Here is a 9,487-nt window from a genome sequence, read left to right as displayed (position 1 = left end):
TAGATTTGGCTATGCGTTGTCTGTCAGTCAGCCAGTCATGGTACTGTTCAGGTAGAGTTAGGTATAGAATTATAAATAAATCAATCCTGAAGTTGAAATCACTTTTTGCTATCCCTCGGGAATTTTACGTTTTCCCGGAGAAAAGTAGCGTATGCCAATCAGGGATAATGTAGCTCCCAATTGGTAAAATATCTTTTTAAATCAACCCCAATGATGAATTAACTTATGTCGATCCTGCGGGAATTTTGCATTCTTCTGTAGAAAAGCAGCCTATGTCAATCAGAGATACTGCAGATTACTATTAGTGAAAGAATTTTTAAAATCAGCTCCGAATTTGGATTGTCTTACTTACTTCTACCTATCCTGCGGGAATTTTGCATTTTTCCAAAGAAGAGTAATCTATTATACCAATCAGCAATAGTGCAGCTTTATATTAGTGGAAGAATTTTTAAAATCAGTTCTGAAGTTGAATTCAGTTTTTTCTATCCCATGGGAATTTTGGATTTTCCCGGAAAAACGTATCCTATGTCAATCAGGAATACTGTAGCTTACTTTTGGTGAAAGAACGTTTAAAATCAGACCCGAAGTTGAATTCACTTATTTCTATCCCGCGGGAATTTTGCATTTTCCCGAAGAAGAGTAGTCTATACTAATGAGAAATAGTGTAGCTTTCTATTGGTGAAAGAATTTTTAAAATCATCCCCGAAGTTGCATTCAGTTTTTTTCTATCCCATGGGAATTTTGTAACTTCCCGAAGAAAAAGTAGCCTTTGTTATTTGGAGATAGTCATATCACATAATATGTAATAATTTTTTAAATTAGCTCCGAAATTGAATTAATTTATTTCTATCCCGCGGGAATTTTGCATTATCCCGGATAAAAAGTAACCTATGTCAATCAAGGATAGTGTAGCTTACTAACGGTGAAAGAATTTTTAAAATCGGCTCAATAGTTTCGGAGATTCGACTACAAACAGAGAAGCGAAAAAAATTTAGATATTTCCCTATCCCGTGGGAATTTCGAAAAATCCTTTCTTAGTGCGCGTCTACATCTATTAAGGAATATATATTCCAAATTTCAAGTTTCTAGCCCCAGCGGTTTGGGCTGTGCGTTGATCTATAAGTCAGTCAGTCAGTCAGTCAGTCAGTCAGTCAGTCAGTTTCTTCTTTTATATATATAGACTAGCTTTTGCCCGCGACTTCGTCCGCGTGTACTTTAGTTATCAGGGCATATGTTTTAATTCTTCTTCTTCTTTGTCGTGTTCTTCATTCCTGAAGGTCGTCCCCGTCTTGAAAAACCTTTACGGAGACGTTGACGAACTGCTTCCACACCACTCTGTCCTCGGCTTGTATCAGCGCTGCATGCAAAGTGAGCCCCGTGATCGCCTTAATTTGATCCGACCATCGGGTTGGTGACCGTCCTCTGGGCCTTTTCCCCTCTATTTTGCCTAGCACTATCAGTTTCTCGAGGTTGTCTAACTCCCTTCGAGCGATATGGCCAAAATAGCCGAGTACTCGCTGGTAGCAGGTCGTGGACAATCTGGTTCTGACATTCAGCTGGTCGAGAATGGATTTGTTGGTTCTCTTTGCTGTCCACGGTATGCGTAGCATCCTCCTCCAACACCACATCTCAAACGCTTCGATCTTTTTCCGGTCAGCCGCACGAATAGACAACGATTCAGAGCCATACAGAAAGATCGAGAAGACCAGAGATTGCACAATCTTTACCCCCCATTTTACCCCTTTAAAAGTAATTTTATCCATTTCACCTACACAGATAATTTTTAATTCTAATCAAGAACTTGTATACCTATTTTCATACTTCTAAGTCCAGAAATGAGAAAATTTCCATACAATCTTTACCCCCCATTTTACCCCTTTAGGGGGAATTTTATCCATTTCACCTACACAGATAATATTTCATTGTAATCGAGAACTTATATACCTATTTTCATACCTCTAAGGCTAGAAATGAGAAAATCTCCATACAAACTTTACCCCCCATTTTACCCTTTTAGGGGGGAATTTTTACCATTTCACTTACACAGCTAATTTTTAATTGTAATCGAAAACTCATACACCTATTTTCATACCTCTAAGGCTAGAAATGAGAAAATCTCCATACAAACTTTACCTCCCATTTTACCCTTTTAGGGGGGAATTTTAACCATTTCACTTACACAGCTAATTTTTAATTGTAATCGAAAACTCAAACACCTATTTTCATACTTCTAAGTCCAGAAATGAGAAAATTTCCATACAAACTTTACCCCCCTATTTTACCCCTTTAGGGGGGAATTTTATCCATTTCATCTAAATACATAATTTTTTATTGTAATCGAGAACTTATACACCTATTTGCATACTTCTAAGTCCTGAAATGAGAAAATTACATATAAACATCACCCCCCTATTTCACCCCCTTAGGGGATGAATTTCTAAAAATCCTTTCTTAGTGCTCACTTACATCATAAAAAGAAACCCTGTACCAAATTTCAAGTTTCTAGGCCCAGCGGTTTGGGCTGTGCGTTGATCTATAAGTCAGTCAGTCAGTTTCTTCTTTTATATATATAGATGACACAAAACAAAACTACCCACAAGTTTTTTTTTTTTTTTAAACCGTTCTTCAAAACTACCTTGATTTTTATTTATTTACTGTCAAGGCATGTTTTATTAACTACCATTGCTGAAATTGGATCCAAGCCGTAGCAAGGGAGATGAAACTAAATTTACCTGCTCATTAATAATAGACCCCATACTGTTGTATCTAATTATCTCCATGCATTCTAAAACATCTAGACGAAACCCTACCTATTATTTACCTACCTAGCCTATCAGCTGTTTCCGTCGGTGCTGAGCGGGGTGCCTCAGTAATTATCGGCCGGACTGTTAGAAGCTCAACAGCTTATTATAAGTATGTAGGTGATGTAGACGGCTATAGTTCCACTCCTGCTGGCTCGTGCTGGCAGACTTCAAGCTGGTAGAAACTATTCATATTTTTCTGTAGTCGGTTAATTTTTATTGTTATAAATTTTTCTCGCTTTATAGTGTACTAGCTTTTGCCTGCGGCTTCGCCCGCGTGGCATTCGGTTATCGCGCGCTGTTCCCTCGGGAACTGCATTATTCCGGGATAAAAAGTAGTCTATGTCACTCTCTGGCCCATAAACTATCTCTATGCCAAAAATTACGTCGATCCGTCGCTTCGATTCGACGTGAAAGACGGACAAAGTATGGATAACCTAATCTAACTTTTAAATTCGCCTCTTCAATTGTTTTGGAATTTATATGCGAAGGAAAACGTCGTCAGTTCCTACTCAACTGCGAAGAAATTTAACGGTGTACGTATGAAGTTTCCGCACAGATCCGCACGAACTACGGCCCCGAGCCCTTTCATCCTGAGAGGACTTATGATGAGGGATATAAGATTTATTTTTCAAATCATCCGGATTCGATTCCCGTGCTGGGTACAAGTTTTCTTAAAATGTATGAATGCAGTTTTTCTTATTATTAAAATCGATTGCTGGTTCCTAAGAACAGATCTTCGTGGGTATATCATATCATATAATAGGCCAAGTGCGCAATACGATTTTAATTTTTGCAACACGATTTTAGAATCGCGCTGTAATTGGTTCATCGCGATTTTTTTTCGCATATGCGCGCACTTGCGAGTACATACAGAGCAAAAAATTAAAACACAGGCTCTGCTACTCAAATGGAAGTACTTTAGTTCTGCAACTTTCAAAATTTCGACCAGTTTTTAGAGACGTCAAAGACGAACCCAAATATGTAGATTTCGTATATGTTAGATCTTTCACGTCAATAGAGATGCGAAATAAGTGTTTTTTCAGACAATGTTTAAAAAAATCATACAAAATTAGGCATTAATTTTTTTCAAAATCCGGTAGACGAAAATGGAGATAAAAGATTTCAGAACCGATAGCCGTTTGACTTATAATTCTATCTGTAGTGCAAAAGTAGGACACGATTCAAAACTTGTCATAAATCGATGAAAACCTCGGGTAGCCCCTTAAATTGTGGAACTATAAATTAGCTCAAGATGAAGAGTGGAAGCTGTGGCTTATTTACACACACGTTGCATTTTTGCGACAAAATTATCGCACGACAAAAAATCGCAGTGCGCGCTTGGCTTTGGCTTGGTTATAGTTTTACCCCCTTATTCATAAACGACAATCAAACCTATTTTAGTTAAAATGCCGCTAAAATTCGTTTGTCCTTATCTGTCACTTCGACATTTGTATTTGTTAGAAAGGGACAAAGCATTTGTTAGTTAACATAGGCTTGTTAAGTTTTATGAATAAGGGTAAGACTTCCCATACTGGCCGATCTAAATGAGCCACCCTATTATAATTGATTCCCTAGCATAATTGTGTCCGGATAGCTCTTACACGCTCATAACATCTGTAAAAAGTTCGACCCCCTCCAAATGTTGCACCCACGTACGTACTAATAAAGCATTAAGCTGAAATTTATGGACTGCCCGCCCGAAGGAGGCGCATACGACCCTCGCGCGGGGAGCAAGATGGCCACACAATCGAGACAATCAGATGCACCAGGCACCTTAACTGCTTATACGTGCTTTTACACACTTCGAGCGCATCAAAGTTGAAGTCAAAGCCATTATTTTATTGCTATTATAAGCCTAAACCTCGTGAGGAAACCTGCACAAACCTGCGAAGCGATTCAATGGTGCGTGCGTAGTTCCCAATCCGCACTGGGCCCCCATGGGAACTATGGCCCAAGCCCTCTTGTTCTGAGAGGAGGCCTGTGCCCAGCAGTGGGACGTATATAGGCTGGGATTATTTTTTATTATTTATTATATATATTTTTTTTAATATAACATACGTTAGCTATAATGCTCATAACGTATAATGATAAAATGTATAATTTCATTAAATGTATAAATACATTGAGTATAACGATTAAATTATATAATACTCACAACCTCTAACAACCAAAACAAACGCTCAAAAATAAGTATAAATAAAAATATCACTTTTACGGTTTCCTCGCTGCTATACAAAAAAAATCTAACATCGAGGGCTAAGGCGCTGGCTAAGCTTCTGAACCAAAACTATCCAAGTCGCTTCTGCTCCGAACCGTTTTGATCGCTCGCTTCGCTCGCTCGCACAATTTTTCAAGTAAAACTTTGCAATACAAAAATTAAACGGTGATAAACACCTAATTTTCTGGTTTTAAAATTTTAAAATTTATCTAGTAGGTATGTTACGGTTTAGTGGGTACAGACCTTTAGGTGGTTAGTTCATCAAAGACACGCTGAACAGCATTCAAATAGTCTTGTAGGGCTACCGACCGCAAAACAAGAGCTATCTAATATTGAGCAATAAATGAAATTAGTGGACGGTTAACTGGCTCGGAAGGGTGACCAGAATTATTGGTACTTAGTTATCTAACAGACAAATGAGGGTCGATAAAAGCTGTGCTCGTGCCCTGCCTCGTTAATGGCGTTATAATATTAACAAATGGATCGAAGGCGAAGGTAGTGAGGTCCTGGATTAAAAAATATGTTTAAACTTTGAAAAGTTGCCGTCGCTGGCTAAGCCGTAACGCCCGTAACCGTGTATTGGCTGTGTGCACGACATCAGCGCCACCTAGCGTCCGCAACTTTATGGCTCTGATGCTCTGACGTTTTGAAATTTCATCGCGACACTGTGACAAAAATCAAACCTATAACGTATTAGTTTATAATATAAAATTACTGTGATACCGTGATTTGGGTGGACAAAAGGTTGTGAATTAATTTTTGGACATTAAAATTAAATGAGGTAAGTAAAATTTATTCAAAAAGTGTGTTTTATTTTCGTTATGTCAGGGTTTGTTTACTTCATGTTTAGTTGTACTTTTACTGTAAAACGAAAAGATAAAGCTATCTTATTGGTTTCTTTGAATAATAGTAAAATTATATAATTGTTCTTATATCGCTAGTAATAAATGAAATATCGTTTTCAGTATCATTTTGAAGACCGGAACCAAAAACAGTTTCATAAGGAAAATTGTTGCTGGACATGTCCGAGATGTAGAGGAATTAAGAACAAAACAGGGACAGTGTTTAATAATTCAAGCTCGCATCATAACACAAACATCTATTACTAAAATTAGGTAGTTAAATTCTATACAAATTGCTTTGTTAATGACAGATTCATATGAGTATGACAGATGACAGAGCCAGAACTATTTCTACTTAAATATTATTATAATCACGTCGAAACCGCTGAACCGATTTAGATTAAACTCGGAATACAGATAGTTCGAGTCCCGGGGAAGGATATAGGATAGTTTTAATCCCGGAAAATTACATAGTACCCGCAGGATAGCGATAGCGAGTCGCGGGTAAGAGACTAGTACTTACATCTATACTAATATTGTAAATGCGAAAGTGTGTGTGTGTGTATGTTTGTCCGTCTTTCACGTCGAAAGGGAGCGACGGATCGACATGATTTTAGGGATAGAGATAGTTTATGGGCAGATAGTGACATATAGGCTACTTTTTATACCGGAAAAATGCACAGTTCCCGAGGGAACAGCGCGCGATAAACGAATTCCACGCGGGCGAAGCCGCGGGCAAAAGCTAGTAATAAATATGATTTATGGGCTAATTGTTAGCTTTCATTTAATACCCATATTGTTACAATACTGTCATATATGTGGGTACTTCAGTCTGTCAATATATGCCGTATACTCAAGACGTGTTTTATTACTTTCCTGCTGTATGGTATACCGAACCCTCGGGACACTTCAAATACAAAATCGTTTTTTAATTACCCCGCCATATTTCTTTCGTGGACTTCATTTTGAAATATTATACCCTATGTGAGGTCATTAGTTTTGACCAATATAATAATATCTCATACAAGGAGGGCCCTGTAACAGGAGCAAAAAATTAAACCACAGCTTCCACTCTTCATCTTGAGCTAATTTAGTTGTACAACTTTTGAAAATAACTTGTATAATGATTTTAATTATAATTTAAAGTTCAATGAGGACTATCGTTTTTTGTCTCACTAGATGGCGCACTGTTGCGTGAGGTTTTTAAGTATGGCTTTCAGTCTGTTTTTACGGGTGTGAAAACAAAGTTAAGATTAAAATCATATTTAATACACCTTAAAACCGTACCATAAAAATATCGAGCATGCCACAGTGTTTCATAGTCCTCGTTTTGTTCGGAAAAAAGGGAGGACAAAGGTTTCCGAAAGACAAAACTGTCTCAAAACACAGACATTCAATGCCCCGGAACGCATATTTGCCATAATTAATTTCAGATATTGCAAAATATTCACAAACTTATTCTAATTATAAATAAACCCGCGTAGCTCACCCAAAAACTATGAGATTTGACATTTCGGAGACCTCACGCTACACTAGCGCCTCTAGTGGCGAATTCATACGCGATAGCCCTCATTGGACCTGCAATATATTGCGAAATCCGACATTTTGTTACGTGACAGGCGATGTCATTTAGGCTATTGGATGCCGTACATTGATAATACCAATTAATTTGTTTGGAATAAACATAATGATGAAGCCGTGGTGGCCGAGTGGTTTGACCTATGGCCTCTCAAGCAGAGGATCGTGGGTTCAAACCCCGGCTCGCACCTCTGAGTTTTTCGGAATTCACGAGCTTTACTGTGAAGGAAAACATCGTGAGGAAACCTGCACAAACCTGCGAGGCAATTCAATGGTGTGTGTGAAGTTCCCAATCCGCACTGAGCCCGCGTGGGAGCTGCGGCCCAAGCCCTCTCATTCTGAGAGGAGGCCTGTGTCCAGCAGTGGGACGTATAATATATAGGCTGGGATTATTATTATATTATATAAATATAATGATAAAATTACTTAATTTTTGAAAGTTGCAGAACTGAAGTACCTACTTAGTTCCATTCAGTAGCAGAACCTGTGTTTTGATTTTTTTGCTCCTGTTACAGAGCCCACCCGGTATATTAAAGTCCATCCAGCCGTTTTGGCTGCAAAAAGGACCAAAGTAATAGATATAACCCAAAACACAATACCCTTTTTCTGACAGTAGGGTAAAAAAGAAGCTTATTCAAACCATTCGATATTATCTTATTCAATTTATGCTGGAGCCAACCCGGACATACAAAAAGCTTGTATAAAATTCGTTTCATATTTTTCCAGGTTCCTGTCCTAAATCATGGACGGGTCCGCAGAGGAAGCTGTAAATTGTGGCGGCGTTAGCGCCGCGCGTGGCATAAAAGAATGCTGCTGGGGCTACTGCAAAATTCGAAAATCGAAGTTCGTATCGTACCGTCTCTCTCACTCCCGTATTAATTAATATTAGTGTGAGCGGGACGGCAAGTTACGAAGTTCGATTTGCACTTCGTAGATAGGGCCAGATACCAAAGTCTACATTTTCTGACACTATGCTGATACTACGGATACGTAGTTAAACTTTAAAAATATATTTGAGAGAAAACACATCTTTTTTTAAAATGATTTTAAATTTATGTAAAACTAAAAATCAATCAAATCAATCAAAATTGATCAATAATAATGCGTGAACAATAAAAGGTACTGCTGCATGCAATGTAACCTTCTTTTTTGAAATTGAGTGTTAACCTATTTTTGCTTATACGTTTTGGTCGTTTAGTTGCGGTTCACTTCTTGATTTTTTTTAAAGGTTTGAATATTGGTATCCTGGAAACGTGGAACAGAGGACGCGAAAAATTTGGGTTTGTCAAATGTGTTTTCCCGTGCATGATTTTTGGCAATAGTGCCTTGGAATAATATTTAGGTTTAATATTCCTGGGATTTCTTTTGTGTGACACATACTTATACTGGTGTTCTGATGTGTTAATTATTATAACCTGGCGAATTGATTGTGTCTCCAACTGCTGCGAGCTGGTGGCTCGTAGTCGCCCCCCTTTTATTAAAAGCCGGATCTGTTTTTGCCAGTTTCGGGTAAGTTTTTTTCTGTTTTGTTGTGAATTTAGGTTTTGTTAGGGCTCATGGTTCGAATAAGTTCTTAGTCTCTTTTATCTTTTCAGCTCCCACCTTACGGTGTGGATTTTTGAGGACAACGTACTGCGCTCCGCACACGATTGTGGGCATAATTTGTCGTCGCTTTGGTGTCGGGATTGTGGCCTGTATCCAGTGACAGGGGAACCGCTCCTCACCAACAACAAAAACCACGTGAAGATTGTCACAGACTTTGGGTTTTTCTTACCAAAAACTTTATATTTTTTGGCTTATAACGGCGAACTATTTTAAAATTTCACTAGTTTCGCATTTTTTAAAAGTATTCTATGTTTTTCTAACTTGTCGCTTCAGTTTCATATCGTAGTCTTAAGCAAACGCGTTCGGAACTCTTTTCTACTGTTAATAGAATTTTATGCGCATAAAATCCTACTGAACTTGGTGTTACGCTCTGTATAATATCGCGAATTATTTTGTAATTGAAAACCTACTTGGCATAGTTTATTTGCCCATTCCATATA

This window comes from Choristoneura fumiferana, chromosome 16 (genome assembly GCF_025370935.1).
Source record: "Choristoneura fumiferana chromosome 16, NRCan_CFum_1, whole genome shotgun sequence".
NCBI classification, from domain to species: domain Eukaryota; kingdom Metazoa; phylum Arthropoda; class Insecta; order Lepidoptera; family Tortricidae; genus Choristoneura; species Choristoneura fumiferana.
The sequence above is the reverse complement of the archived record's forward strand: the minus strand, read 5'-3'. Positions refer to the sequence as shown.